The sequence below is a fragment of the Aegilops tauschii genome, chromosome 1 (assembly GCF_002575655.3).
Source record: "Aegilops tauschii subsp. strangulata cultivar AL8/78 chromosome 1, Aet v6.0, whole genome shotgun sequence".
In the NCBI taxonomy this organism is placed as follows: domain Eukaryota; kingdom Viridiplantae; phylum Streptophyta; class Magnoliopsida; order Poales; family Poaceae; genus Aegilops; species Aegilops tauschii.
This window is the reverse complement of record NC_053035.3, coordinates 475,689,411-475,706,745: the sequence shown is the minus strand read 5'-3', so window position 1 is coordinate 475,706,745 and position 17,335 is coordinate 475,689,411. Positions and strand designations below refer to the sequence as shown.

General features: G+C 51.1%; 1 long non-coding RNA gene across 1 annotated transcript; it reads left to right on the top strand.

Moving 5' to 3' along the window:
• The first annotated feature begins 12,246 nt into the window (after positions 1-12,246).
• On the top strand, positions 12,247-15,632 carry LOC120968770 (uncharacterized). Its single transcript, XR_005763145.3, has 3 exons — positions 12,247-14,372; positions 14,488-14,562; positions 15,026-15,632. It is a non-coding gene; the product is annotated as an uncharacterized lncRNA (long non-coding RNA).
• The last annotated feature ends 1,703 nt before the right edge of the window (positions 15,633-17,335 follow it).

Below are 17,335 nucleotides of genomic sequence, written 5' to 3'. Positions count from 1 at the left end.
TTCGAGGTTTCTGACATGGTTGACAGAAGTAACCGTTTGGCCATCCTCTTCTTTGTAGTCTGTCGTTGCACCAGATTCGTTGCTTGAACAATAACCAGTAGAAGATCTTGATTTTTCCAGGGGCCCAGGTGTTCCAAATTAGCTTGTGCAAAGGAGAATTGATCCTGCCAAAGAGTTGCATGTTGTAGGCTGAGGCAGCAGTGTATGTTCCTGATGTTGTGAATTTCCAAGTGATTTCGTCCGGGATCCCCGGCTGCAGCTGCACAGCGGCAAGACGGATGTGCCTGGCCAACAGAAGAAAATCTTGGAGCAGGGCACCGGTGTTTCCATGGGCGAGGTCACGGATCCAGGTGTCAGCCGAGAGGGCTTCTTTAACTGATCTGTTTTTTCTCCTCGCGTGGGCGAACAGAGCCGGGAAGGAAGCTCGCAGGGTCGATGATCCCAGCCACGCGCAGTTCCAAAACGAGGCAGTTTCCCCGTTGCCAATAGTCACCTTTTTTGCTGCAGCGAAAAGCTTCTTGTCTGAGTCGTCGCAGGGCAGCTCCGAACCCGCTCAGGGCCGATCAGGGTTGCACCAGCGGAACCAGAGCCACCTGAGCCTGAGCACGCGAGAGAGCTGCTGTAGATCAAGAACGCCGAGGCCCCCGTATTCCGTCGGGGAACAAACTGTGGGTCAGTTGACCTTGCATTTGCCACCGGAGAGTTCCTCATCGTGAGCCCAAAGGAAGCGCCGCCTGCACTTGTCGATGTCTTTGAGCAACTTTTTTGGAGCCCGCGGCACCGTCAGAACGAAGGTAGGCAACACCGTTAGGACGGAACGGACTAGAACCCTACGGCCTGCTATCGACATGAGGCGTCCTTTCCATGCCACCAGTCTGGCTCTTATGCGATCAAGAATGAATTGAAGATGGACTAGTCGGACACGGGAGATGGTAATGGGGAGGCCTAAGTAGCGCAGCGGGAAGCCGACCACCGGACCGCCAAACCCATGCAGCACATCTTGAAGATCGATGTCGCCGCAGCTAATAGGTGCTACTGACGATTTTTCCAGGTTGATGCGGAGCCCCGTGGCCTTCCCGAAATTATCAAGCAGCAGAAGCAGGTTGTCGATCTCTTGGCGAGAGGGGTTGACGAAGATCATGGCGTCGTCGGCGTAGAGGCAAGTTCTGAGGGTTCCTATCCTACCCGGCAGGGGGGGTGAGCAAGCCATGCTCCTCTGCTCTTCTAAGAGACGATGCAGTGGGTCGATGGCGAGGATGGACAACAAGGGCGAGAGCGGGTCTCCCTGCCGCAGCCCTCTACGGTGGTCGATATCGCGTCCAGAGCAGCCGTTTAGGACGAAGGCCGAAGAAGAGCTAACTAGCAACATCGAAATCCAGTCCCTCCATCTAGCACTAAACCCTAACTTATCTAGGAATTGGAGTAGATATTCCCAGGAGACGTTGTCAAAGGCCTTGGCTATGTCTAACTTGATGAGCAGGGCGGGTGTTTTGCGACAATGCAGCGAACGGACGGCATTCTGAACATATAGGAAGCTATCATGGATGCATTTGGATTTCATGAAGGCTGACTGGGCTGGAGATTAGCTGCTCCATCACCTGCGACAGTCTGAGCTGCAGCACCTTTGCAATGAGCTTGGCCACAGAGTGAATTAAGCTTATTGGGCGATAATCTGCAATTGTTTCAGCACCATCTTTCTTTGGCAGAAGAGCAACTAGTGCCTTGTTTAGAGGTTTGAAATCACCTGCCAGGTGGTGGAACTGGTGGAAGGCCGCAAGTATGTCATGTTTGATCGTCGACCAGCAGGCTCTAAAGAAGATGTCGTTGAAACCGTCAGGGCCCGGAGCTTTTTCCGGGGGCATGGCTTTGATAGCATTCCAAATCTCCTCTTCGGTGAAAGGGTTATCTAGGCCCCCACCCTGAATTGACGGCAGCTGGAGCTCGTTCCTATTTATCATTTTGAACAATCTTGCTTAGATCCCAGCAGGCTGTTGAAGTGTTCAAAAATGCAATCCTCCTTGTCTTCATGAGCAGTGACCACTCCCTCATTTGTTTTCAATGCAGCGATGAAGTTTTTGCGACGCCTTGAGTTTATCTTTGCATTGAATTTTTTTTATTTGCATCCCCCGCATGCAACCAGGTAATTCTGGATGCCTGTCTCTTTCGGACGCGCTCAATAGCAGCGAGCCCGAGCAGTCTTGCTTTCAGTTTCTTTCTTAGAGCGAGTTCAAGCGGGGTCAGTGATGACCCACAAGTATAGGGGATCTATCATAGTCCTTTCGATAAGTAAGAGTGTCGAATCCAACGAGGAGCAGAAGGAAATGACAAGCAGTTTTCAGTAAGGTATTCTCTGCAAGCACTGAAATTATCGGTAACAGATAGTTTTGTGATAAGCTAATTCGTAACGGGTAACAAGTAACAAGAGTAAATAAAGTGCAGCATGATCTTCCACCAAGTAAACCAACTAGCATCAACTACAAGGAGTAATCAACACTACTAGCAACTCCAGGTACCAATCTGAGGTTTGGATACAAAGTTTGGATACAAGAGATGAACTAGGGTTTGAGAGGAGATGGTGCTGGTGAAGATGTTGATGAAGATTGACCCCCTCCCGATGAGAGGATCGTTGGTGATGACGATGGTGATGATTTCCTCCTCCCGGAGGGAAGTTTCCCCAGCCCTAGATTGGTTCCGCCAAGGTTCCGCCTCGTGGCGGCGGTGTTTCGTCCCGAAAGTTTGCTTATGATTTTTTTTCAGGGTAAAAGACTTCATATAGCAGAAGATGGACACCGGAGGCCTGACAGTGGGCAGACGAGGCAAGGGGCACGCCCAGGGGGGGAGGGCGCACCCCACCCCCCCCCCCCCCACACACACACACACCCTCGTGGATGGTGGGTGGCCCCCCTTGGTAGTTTCTTCGCTCAGTATTTTTTATTAATTTCAAAAATAACTTCCGTAGAGTTTCAGGACTTTTGGAGATGTGCAGAATAGGTCTCTAATATTTGCTCCTTTTCCAGCCCAGAATTCCAGCTGCCGGCATTCCCCCTCTTAATGTAAACCTTGTAAAATAAGAGAGAATAGACATAAGTATTGTGACATAATGTGTAATAACAGCCCATAATACAATAAATATCGATATAAAAGCATGATGCAAAATGAACGTATCAGTCAGCAGCCGGGTCTCTTGAGCGACGTCGAGGCGAAGAATAATTTCAGAAGCAATGTGGAACTGCAGTCTTGCATCACTAAAATGTGTCTTGCTCCAAATTTTCAGATCTTTTGTTGTCCTCAATAGTTTCAGCTTCAGCCTGACGAAAGCGCAGGAGTGATTGATAGGTCTGTTCCAAGCTCTGTCCACCGTCTCGTGGAAGTGGGGAAATTTTGGCCAGAAAGATTCAAACCGGAACTTTGCTTTTTTCCCTGGGGAGGTGGTATCCCCAAGGAGGAAAGGGCAATGGTCTGAGCATGCAGTAGAAGAGGCCATCAGGATGACTGAGGGAAACAACGCTTCCCAACTGATGTTACAGAAGAATTTGTCGATGCTCTCTAGGGTTGGTCTCTCCCTTTCATTACTCCATGTAAATCTTCTGTTTTTACATTTGATTTCTCTGAGCTCACCCGAGTCAATGGCACTTCTGAATGTGCCCATGATTCTGCGGTTTATGCGGTCATTGTTTTTGTCTCTGGCTTCATAAATTATGTTAAAATCTCCGTTAATCAGCCAGGGTTGTCCAACTGGAGGGGCAATGCTTCTTATCTCAGTCAGAAAATCTTCTTTCCTCTCATCATCAGCCGGCCCGTAGACGGTAGTCAACAAAAAAGATTTGCCCGATGCTTTGAGCCTGACTTGTGCAGTTATAGCAAACTGTCCAATTGCTTGGGAGTTGATCTCCACAACATCAGGGTCCCAGAAGATGGCAGCACCACCTCTGGTGTCGAAGGCAGGCAGCACTACGCAATCTCTAAGCTTGGCGCCTCCAACTTCTCTGGCCAAATCAGCAGTCCAGGTGGAGATTTTTGTTTCCTGCAGACAGAGAATGGCAAGGCGATGGGAAACAGCAACTTCAGCAACAGTAGCTCTTCTCGCGGGCGAGTTCAGGCCCCGAACATTCCATGAAATAATTGGGCAGAGGTTTTCAATCATGGGGACACCAGAATTTCTCCGAAAGGATTACTGGATTGATGATACTGAAGAACAGGTACACAACCATCCTAACAGGGGGTGCCGGCGACCACCAATAGGCCCCAACTCTCGCCGGCGCCAGCTACACGACGAACTACAGCTACGATTACAGAGCATCATCGGGAAACTAGATCCTAATTCTAACTGACAGAAGGTCAGCCACCCTCGGAGACTACTACTAACGAAGACTAACATAGAAACTACTGGCCATCAATGGCAGCTCCGTCAGGTCCGGCGAGGCCTGCAGCTACAAGGAGTGCCGCCTCGTCCAGGCGAGTGAGCCTGGCAATGCAGGCGATGTCGTCAACGGTCAGGGGCTCCTTGAAACGGCGGATGAGCGCTTCAGCAGCCTGCGGAGTCATCTTGTCCTTCGGTCCCAGCAAACCCAGCTCCCGGACGATGCGGAATGCGGCGCGCTCGGCCACCGGGATCGAGCAGTTCATCATCGCCTGCCTGGCGCTCTGACGCACAGGAGCAGAGGGGGGCCTTGCCCGAGACTTGGGTGGTGCAGACTTGCGCGGCGGGGGGGTCTTGATGATCGGTGGCGGCGGGTCGGTGAAGAGGCCGCGGTCCGGGGCAGCATCTTCCTCTGGCACGATCACCATGTCACTGACGCGTCGAGTAACCGCGCCGAGCTGCACTTCCAGAGCGGCGAGATCGCGCGCTGGTCTGACCGAAACGGCCGTGGCACGCGTCACCGCGGCTGCACCGCCTCCAACTCTTCCCTTGCGACAACGCTTGCTGATGCTACGTACAGCCCGGGGATGGAAGTGCACTGGCACCAGGGTGACCACGCCCAGTCACCAGTGTTTCGGATGCTTCCTCTCGAGGTTGCCGCTCATCTGCAAACGCTCCCCGCGACGTCTAGAAACGGCGACGAGCGGCCGGCGCCGCGCGACGAACGTAGTTATAGTTAGCTCTTAGGACGAAGAGGGAGCGAAGACTCGGATAAGTATATGACATTCTACCATGCACAAATGTTTCGTGCATTTATTCACCGTCTATCATTGCTTCAATATTCGTGCCATGTTTTTTTCAGTCTGCCAAAAAAAAAACTCTACACCGCTCGTACTACTATATGACATTCTACCTGCTCGTACTACTATTACGTGTTAGAGATACATTTGGGATACTTGTATTTGATAATTTAGGATTTATAATCCGTCTCCTACCTTATTTTCAGGAGAGGCGTCTTGCCCTTTAAGTCTTGTACTCAATATATACTCGCCCTCGAGGCTCAATAATACATCCATCATATTCCGCAACAATCCTCTTTCTCCCTTATAACATGGTATCTATCGCAAGTCGATCCTAAGCCCTAGCCGCCGCCGCTTCCGCACCTGCGCGCCGCCCCCGGGGCGGTCGGCCTCCATGACCGCCGCCGGGGGCCGCGCCACCCGTACCTAGGGTTCGTCCGCCGGCAGTGTTGGCCGGTTGCCCTAAAGAGTCTTTTTTCCCGATCCTTTGATCCGGGTTTTCTCTCTCTCGCCGGTTGCTTTGATCGGCGTCTTTTTTTTGGTTTTCCGATCTATTCTTGATCGGTTTGCGTCGCCCACCGCCGCCGTCGACCCCGAGCGCCTCTACTTCGGCCCTGGCGCGACCAGCAGGCCTCTCCTCCGACCCGGCGGCCACGCGCGCCGAGACGGCCCGTCAGGGCCAGCCACCGTCCGCGCGTCGGTCCGCCCGTCGCCCTGCGCCGGCCGTCACCGCCCTGCTTCGACCGGGACACCTGCATCGCGCCGACCGGCGGCCTCGCGCCATGCAACGGCTAATCATAGCCGTCGCTCGCACGCCGGCCCGCCCATCGATCCACATCACCCGCCTCCGCCGCGTCTGCACGGCGGCCCGGTACCTCGCCGGCCTCGTCCTCGGCTGCGTCGGGACGGCTACGTCAGGCTCATTGGCTGCCTCAACTCGGGCGCCGCTGCTCCGTTGGTCACTCGGGCCTCGCTGCCCGGGCGCCGGCGTTGCTTTGGCAGCCCGGGTGTCGGTGCTGACAAGCTCGTCCGCACGACGTCCCACGCCATCCGTCGTCGCCAGCTTCATCTCGGACTCCGCCGCCACCACGTCTCCACCGAGCGGCGTCCCCGACCTCGCGCGCGATCGGCTTGATCATCCGCTCGCCGCCGCGATCCGCCTCATCTACGCCGCGCGACCGACCTGGCCCGTCGGTTACGCGCGCCTCCGCAGGTCCCGTGAAGATCATCCCCGAGTTCAGCGCGCCTCTCCACCGATCGAGCATCGGGCTACCGCTGCGTCGTCCCCTCGGGCCGCAGCGCCGCCGCCCCGTGGTTCTCCTCGCGGCTGCATCGACTCGTGCGTCGCCGCTGCGTCGTCCTTTCGGGCCGTAGTGTCGCGATACGTGGTCCCCGCCGCCGCCCCGAGGCCGTCCCCGCGGTTGCACCGACTCGCGAACCGCTGTTGCGTCGCCCCTTCGGGCCGCAGCGTCGCGGCCCGCGGTCCCGGCCGCGGCCCCTAGGTCTTCCCGCCGTCGCCCCGACCCGCCTACCGCCGCTGCGTCGCCCCTTGGGCCGTAGCGCCGCAGCCCGCGGTCCACTCCGCCGTCACCGCGCGTCGACCTCCCGTGGTATGCACCGCGCCGTCTCCCTTGGCGCGGAAACGCCACCGTCCGCGCAGGTCTTCGTCACGCTGTCAGGGTTCTTCGCCTACTTCGAGTACCGCCGCCGCACTCCTAACCTAGCCGCCGCCGCCGCTCTTCTTTGGCCGCCGCCGCGGCTACCTCCGTAGCTGCCGCCGCCGCCCGTCCACCCCGCTTCGTCTTCGTCCAGCACCAGCTCGTCGCCAGCGTCGCCGTCATCTACCCCGACCGCTTCATCTACTCCAACAACCGTGGGCGACATTGGCCCCGCACCGATTGGCGCCGCAACCGTCGTCGAGTCCTTCTCTGCTGGCCTCTCCGACCTCTTCGACATGGCGTACAGCTCGTGCAGGTCCCAGTCTACGCATGCCCGGTGCTGGCAACACCGCCGCGTGCCTTCGTCCACGACGTGTCCCTGGGCCTGGCAAGCCTGGTGCGGCGCTTCGTCAACTTCGTCTCCGACCGTCTACGCATGCCCGGTGCTGGCAACACCGACGCGTGCCTTCGTCTACGATGTGTCCCCGGGGTTGGCAAACCCGGCGCGACGCGTCGTCAACACCATTCTCCTTCCTGGCGCATCACTTCTTCGACACCACTGCGTCCATGACTAACTCGGCGCTGTGGCTCCATGGCGACTCCCTCGACACCGGCTACCCTGACTCGACATCGACCACGGCGTTCTTCGCACGGCTACCTCGATCACGGCTACACCACCCTACGCTCTCAGCTACATCGACATCGGCACAAAGGGCTATCATCTGCTTGAGCAACTCGTCGGCTTCCTCTACAGTCAACGCGTCCGCGACGCGACACCGTCCACGACGCTCCCGCTAGGACTGCAGGGGGATGTCAGTCCGTCGGCTGCTATTCTCTCCAGTCTGACCGTCCGCGACGCTCCTGTTGTTCGCAACGCTACCGCTACGACTGCGGGGAGATGTTAGAGATATATTTGGGATACTTGTATTTGGTAGTCTAGGATTTGTAATCCGTCTCCTACCTTATCTCCAGGAGAGGCGTCTTGCCCTCCAAGTCTTGTACTCAATATATACTCGCCCTCGAGGCTCAATAATACATCCATCATATTCCGCAACAATCCTCTCTCTCCCTTCTAACACTTCGAACAAGAACAAATTCGCACCCCGAGCGGTTGCCGTCACTGCAGATACAACTCGACACCACTCCTTAAAACGATCACATTGAATTCATGTTTTAGCCAACTAATTCAAAAGTCTAAACTGATGAAGAGATAAGGGCAATATATTTGAACAGACCACAATTATACTACGATGCGTGCATACTTCGTGCGTGTATTCACCCTCCATCATTGCTTCCATATCCGTGCCATGTTCTTTTCAGCCTGTGACAAAAATATTACGGTGCTACAAAATGTTTCATCGGTCTTTTTTCTTTTCTTTCAAAGTGTACCATTTTATTTCGTTGTGTACCAACAAATTCAATCTAAAACAAGGGCACTCTTGTTTGTCGGTACACAATAAAACATTACGATGCACTCTGAAACATGGAGAAAAATATCAAGTGGATGTATGGACGGTGAATACATGGAACGAATCTCAAAGCAACGACGGAATGTTGATGTATCATGTATCCACGGTATATCCCATGCTTGGTGGAAAAGACACACTCGAAAACTCTACCTCAAAACGGAGAGACTTGAAACTAACCGAGACGGTGAGATGTCACGGTAGCCCCTCTAGAAGTTATAATTTTAACTTCAACAAACTTATTAGAAAACAAGTGCACTATTATTTGAAGGAAATTAGCATTTGCCACCCCTAGTGGAAATGAGAAAATAGTAAAGCTACAACCTAAGGCACTAATTGGCACTGTTGTTTTCTCATTTTTGTTTTTCTAATAAGTTGGGGATGGTCATAATTTATTATGACAATTTACATGGGTATGCATATATTCTAATACTATGTGCATGATGTTTTTTCTACTTTTAATAGAAGTACAAATTTTACCAAATAAAAAAAAGGGTCTTGTGTAATAGGGCGGGAAGGGTTGCCACAACGGCCAGTTTGAAAGGGGACAAGGTCGCAGCTTATCCTAACTAAAGGCAGTCTTTGCCTGCAAAAGTCTCCTGGTGTGGTGTGTTGCTGGGCTCAAGAATGACATCCGCTCTGGCGCGCCCGCCATCTTGATTATCTTGCACCGATCCGGCAACCTTTGGTGATTGCTTTGGGAACTAGTGGTTGGGGTCTTGCTCCCTTAGCGCGAAAGAGGAAAGTCTCATTATCTGCACCCGCTGGCGCAACCTCTGGCATCGCTTGGCGCCTCGCGCATCACCCACGTGAAGACTCTGGACTGCGTGACCAGGTCTGGCGGCTCATGACTTGTTCGCCTCCGCGAGGGCCTTGGGAGGTGACCTCGGGAGACTACCTCGCGAGGATTCTGGTGGCGCCTGCGATCCGCCTGGGGTGCTGCTGACTTGTGCCTCCCGGAGCGAGGGCCTCACGAGGATCTTGCTCACGAACCTTTGTAATGGGCCGCGCACTGGGCCGCAGGCAGACGCACCTGAGTAGCCCCAGTCCCACGGGCCTGACACATGGCATGCCATGTGATTAAGAAGATGTTCATTCAGTCTAATACATAAACGGGCCCATGGCACAACATATGATTAACTAGAAATTAGAAGGGGATTTAATGCATCTTCTTTATTTTTTATGTGTGGTCACATTAACCATTAACCGTTGAGGCGTCACCGGGTAGTGGTTAGGTGTGCATCCTCATCTACAATGTCTTATCCTTGTGGTGTGTTCCGGATCCCAAGTAATTGATAGTGTCACATTTATCCCATAATAATACATATCAAGCTAAGACTACTATATACCAAGTTACAATTGCATGTCATGATTAAAAATAAGTAATTTTATATGCATTATACCCATATCCATTCAAACTTATATAGAAGTGAAACTGTGAAAGGCACTCCCATTTTCATATGTGGAAAACGATAGTAGCATAAAAGTCTTACCGTTATGAACCTTAAAAGATGTTCAATGTTTGGTTTTTTGGTTGGAAAGAAATATGTGTGTTTTTTGGAGGAATATGTGTTTCTTTCTCTTCGCGGCGAGTCATAGAGTGGTGAATAGATCAGTAACCGTGGGTTCTTGAACTAACGACTGGGATGGGGAAGGTGAGATGCGAGTGCTTATCCTCCCATTGCCATGTTATGCCTCAACGGGTCACGTGAACGTAGGGGTGGTCGCGCCTAAGACCGCACAGGGATAATGGTGCATGCCTATTCTGCCAAAAAATTCCCATTGAATTCGGAGGTATTGCCTTAGTCATGATTGCGCCAAACCCTCGATGTCGCCTCGTGCTGCGGCCTCCTCCTCCATCCTTTGACTCGGCCAAGGCGACGGGGGCCAAGATCTAGGGTAGCACGCCACTGCGACAAACGGCAGGAAGCCTCTCCGGTAGGCCCCTCTATGCACCATATCCCCGTACCAGATTCCCGTGGGCCCATCAATTAGGCCCGATATGTGCGCCCTATCATTTCTCCTATATAAAAATACCACACCCAGCCTTCTCACATAAGAACCCTAAATCAAACCGCACAAGAGTCCTCTTTCCTCCCCTAGCCGCCGCCAACCCTTTCTGCTCCCAACCCTTTCCTCTTCCCAGATCGAGCCTCACGCCACTGTGACGGTCCGACGGGAAGCCTCTCTGGAGGAGCCTTCTATGCATCAACATCAATGGGGTTCGCCGACAAAGCGAGGGCATGGATCCCTCTTCTCATGCTCTCAATCGTCGGCACGGCCACCATCAACCAGATCTTGTGGTGTGCGTCTGTTTTTTTTGTTTTGCCTGGAGCAGAGTTTATCTAATCTTCAGGTCACCGGTGCTCCGTATGGTTCCTGATGTTGTTCTGTTGCTTGCCTTCCTGTCTCATCTCACAGCTGGATTCATTTTACCAATCTTTCCCGGTTTGGTTGTCGGCCGCATATTCTTTCCTTTTTCCCTACTCGACGGCTGTTGTGACTGGTTCCAGAGTCTCCCGTCGATTTTGTTCTGTTTTAGTAGGATTTCTGTTTGGTCTATTTTCGCAGCGGCAACATGATCATGGCGGAAGATTCATGCTTTCGCCCGATTGTTTCTGTATGGATTTCTGTCGAACAGATCTTTGAACGTTCAGGGTTCGCAATCCAATTTCACAGTTCGTAGACGTGGTTGCTTTTTGGAACTGGTTTTGGTTTAGATAGAATTCGCGCGATGAGGGAAGAATTTCTTTGCTGTTTGTTTCAATCTGTATCCCAAGTGTTTGACGTGGTTCTCGTGCTCGCTAACGCCGTCTTTGGATTGTCTGATTTCATTTTCCATGCAGGTAGCGGGGTCATCTGGCGCGGCGATCGATGTCAATGCCGCCACCGCCGCTGCCACCGAGGTCGCTTCCCTGGGTGACCTGGGCGGCAAGGTTGTAGAGCCCGTCACCAAGGTCGGCTCCCTGGGTGGCCTGGGCAGCGAGGTTGTAGAGCCCGCCGCCGAGGTCGCCTCCCTGGGTGGAAAGGTTGTAGAGCCCGCCGTCGAGGCTGTTGTATGCCTGGGAGGCTTGGGCGACGAAGTTGTAGACCGCCCCGCCGAGGCTGTTGGATGCCTCGGAGGCTTGGGCGGCCAAGTTGTAGAGCCTGCCGCCGAGGTTGAGTCCCTGGGAGAAGTGCTCGGCGATGTTGTACATCTGATGGTCGCTCACGATGGCAGCAGATGAGGACGCCGGACGCCCTCGTGGCCGGCGCTACTCGAGGGAGGCGCGGGCGAGGTAGGACACGAGGCTCAAGCTGTCGGCGTCCATGGCCAGGGCGCCGTCGCGCTCGACCACACCAAGCATGGACGAGCGCGACGGCGCCCCGGCCGTGGATGCCGACAGGTCGAGCCTCACGTCCTACCTCTCCCGCGCCTCGCTCGACCTGCGCCAGCAACGAGGGTGTCCGTCATCCTCATCCGCTGCCATCCTGAGGGACCACCAGCTGTACAATGCTGCTGCGCACTCCTCCCAAGGACTCAACCTCGGCGGCGCGCTCTACAACTTGTCCACCCAAGCCTTCGAGCCATCCAACAGCCTCGGCGGGGCGGTCTACACCTTCGTCGCCCAAGCCTCCCAGGCATACAACAGCCTCGACGGCGGGCTCTACAACCTCACCGCCTAGACCACCCAGGGAGGCGACCTCGGTGGTGGCGGGCTCTACAACCTCGCCGCCCAGGCCACCCAGGGAACCGACCTCGGCGGCGGCAGCAGCAGCAGCGGCGGCATCGCCATCGCCATCGCCATCGCCGCGCCGGAAGACCTTGCCCCGCTCAAGTGGGTCCGCAAGAAGCGCTCGCACGTCCGCTCCTACTCCTGAACCCGTACCCGTGCCTACTCCCACACCAGCACCGGTGCCCACTCCCACCCCCGCGGCTGAGCCCGAACTGACCCCCACTTAGACGCATTGCGGTATGGCCAGAGGAACTGGTGATATCACCGCTAAATCGGCATTAGTAGTAGGGATTTGATGCATGCATTAGTGGCAATAGTGTGCTTGCTTGTGCATATCCAACCATCTATCAATCCATCTATAGAGTAGAGGGCAGGCTAGACCGCATACACATTGCTCAGTTTCTACTTTGTAGATCACACACATCTTAATTCTCGTTTGGGTCGTGTCTGTCGTTGCTGCGTGCGTACGTACTGATGCCGAACATGACGGTGACCAGATCATCCGCGGAGGACGCTAACGCCGGTGCCGGCGGCGAGCAGCAGCAGCCAGCGCCGAAGGAGCAGCAGAGGCCGCGTCGGCCAAGGCGGCCCACAGCAGCGCCGAGCAGGAGCCTAGGCAGCCGACGCCGCAGAGGCAGCAGCCGCCGCGTCAGGCGTCGATGAGGGAGAAAAGCAAGGCGCCGATGGTGCAGAGCCCCCCGCGAAAAAGTTTTTTTACCGGTGCTGGGAGCTACCGGTGAAGTCCCAACCAATCAAATGCTTCCAGCTAACTTTGTGTGGGCCAACTATCCAATGATATAGTGTTGTACTTTGCTAGTATCCGGTCCATTAAATCAAATCAATGTGAGACCCAACCGTACTACTGAGTGCAACTTTTATGCCTAGCCATGCATGCATGTTGTTAGACCACTCCACACACAGAAAAGGCAAACATTTTATTTATCTTGGAAGATATTAATTCATTGATATCTTTTGAATAAAAATTTCATTTTGAAATATTTTTACACATTTGAATTCCTGACGCCGTGATCTTTAAAATAAGATCAAACTTGAATACATTTCGAACGAGTTCAAATTTGTTGCAACATATTTCACTCATTTGTAATAAACAAATTTCACTCATTTCTCAAAAAATGATTTAACTTGTTTATTTCACTCATTCAAAATACTTAATTTCAATCATTCCAAAACACATATTTCAATCATTTGACCAAATTGGTTTCACTCATTTCAAAAAACGGATTTCACTACGTTCAATTCAAAGACAGTGTTCACTAAATTGAGATGTGAAACTTGTTATTTGAATACATTTCGAACGAGTTTAAAATTGTTGCAACATATTTCACTCATTTCTTAAAAATTGATTTAACTTGTTTATTTCACTCATTTCAAAATACTTGTTTCAGTCATGTCAAAACACATATTTCAATCATTTGAAATAATTGGTTTCACTCATTTCAAAAAACGGATTTCACTCCTTTCAATTCAAAGACAGTGTTCACTCAATTGAGATGTGAAACTTGTTATTTGAATACATTTCGAATGAGTTTAAAATTCTTGCAACATATTTTACTCATTTCTAATAAACAAATTTCACTCATTCCTTAAAAAATGATTTAGCTTGTTTATTTCACTCATTTCAAAATACTTATTTCAGTCATTTCAAAACACATATTTCAATCATTTGAAAAAAAATCAGTTTCACTTATTTTCAAAACAAAAAAAAACGTAAGACCAACCCCACTCATTTTCAAAAACTTGTTTCACTCCTTTGAAAGAACACATTTTACTCATTTTCAAAAACTTATTTCACTCCTTTGAAAAACATAACTAGAATTGAAATATAATTAAAAATTTAAACTAGTCAAAATATATCCAAGATTGGTCTTGATTTAAAGATCTTGTCGACCTAAATACAAATATATAAAAAGTTTCCAAAACAAAAATTCGGTTTAAAAGTTATGAGCAATTCAAAATGCTAGACTGAAAATAAAAGGCAAGCTTTTTGTTTGGAGAGAGAGAGAGACAAGGACGACATGTGCATGCAACCAGTGTTGTACTATTCTGAGTGAAAGCATCCTCCACTAGTACTTTCCCTGGCAAAAGTCTGTGTATGTCAGTTGTATTAGCTGTGTATTCTGTCTGTATCTCCAAATGTGAATGGATTTTATTTACATCCCGGTTCTGGTAAAAGAGACTTTGCGGAGCCCCCTGCGGTGGCGCCGCACGTCGCGGCCAAGGCGGCGGCGGCCGCGCGTCGCGACCCAGCTCACCCGCAAGGAGAAGGAGGAGGACTGGTTCGCGATGACCGGCGGCAGGCTGCCCTACCGCCCCTGCAGCGCCGCCCCAAGGCCGTCGAGGACGAGCTCCAGGTACGCCACGCACCGCCATTCTTTTTTTGTCTCCCTTCCATGCATGCATGCATGCATTCGTCTCGGTCTTACTACGAGCGGTAAGGCTGACACGATCGACGATGTGTTGGCGCAGAAACTGTTCCCGGGGCAGACGCTGCCTGAGGTGACCAGGGCCAGGTACATGGTGCGCGAGAAGAAGCAAAAGAAGGTACCGCTCCATCTCCACTGCACACTTTTTTTTACCAGCCAGCTTTTATTTATTTATTTATTACAATGTACTTTCATTTGCTCAGTACGTTGATGGCATTATTCTAGATGATTACTAGGTTTCAGTTTTTTTATGGGTATCAGATATTTGATGGAGTAATAGTATAGATGATTGGATACGTTGGATCCGCCTGCGTTCGTTAGATTTCTATATGGAGTTTTTTTAGAATTATATTTGTATGGAGCTGGGAGGGTTTGGGAGAGAAGGGAAAGAAGTCGCCCGCTTTCTATTTATCGTCCCAGCCGATGTCACGTGGGCCCGGACCATTGTGGACTGTGCATGCGAGCTCGGGCTGGCCTGTCTATGTGGCTGACTGCCGACGTGCAGGTGCGTCCAGTACAGAGATTTTGTCATGTCTACACGTGGCCAGTCGTCGCTTCATAATCTTTGTGTTGTTTTGCAGCGCGCCGGCCTGCAAGCAATGGCGGAGGAGGATGACCTGAGCTCCAAGAGGCGCCACGACGACGAGGACGACGTGGCGGGAGAAAAAGACCATTTGGGCGTTGCCGATGCGGAGGAGCGCGGTAGCCGGAGGAAGAGAGGTTGAAGGCAGCAGTGGACTCATGTGCATTCCATGAGCCTCAGTCGGAACAAAAAAAAAAAAGAACTCTAGCCAGCGTTCGGCTTTTCCCTTTTCTTGGACTTTCGTTCGTTCGTGTCGTCGATGAGACGGTTCATTGGTTTACAATGGTCGGTCATCGCCCGCCGTCGCTGTTTCCGCACCTCCGTAGTGGGGGCCGGGGTGGCGGCGGGCTGGTTGGTTGAAGCCCGCAGTCGCTGTTTCCGCACCTCCGTGGTGCACTAGTAGAAAACAGGGCTTTGGTCACAGGGCAGTATTTATATTAGTCCTGGTTCAGTCACGAACCGGGACTAATGTGAGCATTCGTCCCGGTTCGTGTGGCTAAGGCATTAGTCCCGGTTCACCTGGGCCCTTTAGTCCCTGTTGGTGCCACGAACCGGGACTAAAGGGTGCGATGCCCATTAGTCCCGGCTGGTGGCATCAACCGGTACTAATGGGCTTTGAGGCATTAGTACCGGTTCATGGCACGAACCGGTACTAAAGGTCCCATTTTCAAACTCTACCCCCCCCCCCCCCCACCGCCTTTTCAGTTTTAGAAAAAACAAAAGAAAATGATGGAAATGTCAAAAAAATAAAATAAAATAAGTTTCCCATGTGATATGTGGTCTAGTTGTTGGGAAAACTAACAAATATGAATTTCGACTTTATTTGTAAAATCTCTCTGGAATTTGTAAAATGGGCATAACTTTTGCATACGAACTCGGATGAAAAAGTTTTTTATATGAAAAATCATCTACTCGAAAAGTTACATCCGAATTTAACTGGGACACCCCGTTAAACATTTTCAAAATCCTCAAAAACCTAACAGAAAAAAAGTTACGGGGCTTTTACGATCTAGAGTGGAAAAAATCGAAAAAATTCAAACTGTGGTCAAACAATGATCAAACTAATTATTTTAGAATATTAGTGTTACTAAATAATTATTTTAGTTATTTTGAATTTTGGTCAAATCTGGTCAAACTGTGGTCAAACAATGGTCAAACTAATTATTCAAGAAATATTAGTGTTACTAAATAATTATTGTTTTTTAAAACAATAGTTTCAAACTCAAATAGTGAAATGTGTCACTTCATGCTCAAGCAAAATTCCTGAGGGTTAATAGGATTGACATCTTACTATTGTCAGGAAAATAACAAGTGCAGACTTGGAAACGAGGGAGAATAGAACCCGGAAGTTAAGCGTGCTCAGGCTGGGGGAGTGGGAGGATGGGTGACTGTTCGGGAAGTTAGATGATTTGGAATGATGAGGGGTGATTAGAGATTAGAGGATAAATTGAGCAGTGATGAGGGGTGATGATTAGAGGTTAAAATAATTCAGAAATTTGAAAATCAAAAAAAAAATTAAAAAAAAAAACATAAAATTTCCTTTAGTCCCGGTTGGTGTTACCAACCGGGACTAAAGGTGGAGCTCCACGTGGCCGCGGCCTTTAGTCCCGGTTCATGTAAGAAACCGGGACTAAAGGGGAGAGGCATTAGTAAAAAACCGGGACTAAAGGGCCTTACCAACCGGGAGAAAAGCCCCTTTTTCTACTAGTGGTGGAGGGCGGGGTGGCGGTGGGCTAGTTGGTCGAAGCCCGCCGCCGCTGTTTCCACGCCTCCGTGGTGGGGGGCGGGATGGCGGCGGGCTGTGCAGAGTACCAGATTTGCAGAGCCTGGGGAAGAGCTTGGAAGAGGATCATACTAGGCTTTTCGGTGCTAGCAAATCGACATATTCCTGTTTCTGGACAGTGTCCTATTTGCCAAAGGGGTGCCGAGGATATCTGCCATCCAATGTTCACATGCAGAAGAGCTAGAGAAATTTGCAGAGCTCTCGTATTGAAGGGGGTGATTTATCAAGCACTTGAAACCGATAGATCCGGCAGCATCATTTTTGAAAACTTGCTCAGGGACGAACATCGACAGTCACCAACTATTCAACATCTTGGTCTATAGGAATCTATCACTGTGTGTGCATGGTATATTTGGTGGTAAAGGAGAGAAGTTGTTAAGGGAATTGGGATCTCGAGCCCACCAAGAACTGCATTGGGGCGATTGATGATGAGCATACCAAGGTTGCTAAATTCCATAACCAGAGCTAAATGTGTATAAATGAATGTTGATGCATGCTATATGGACAATGGAAGGGGAGCTACAG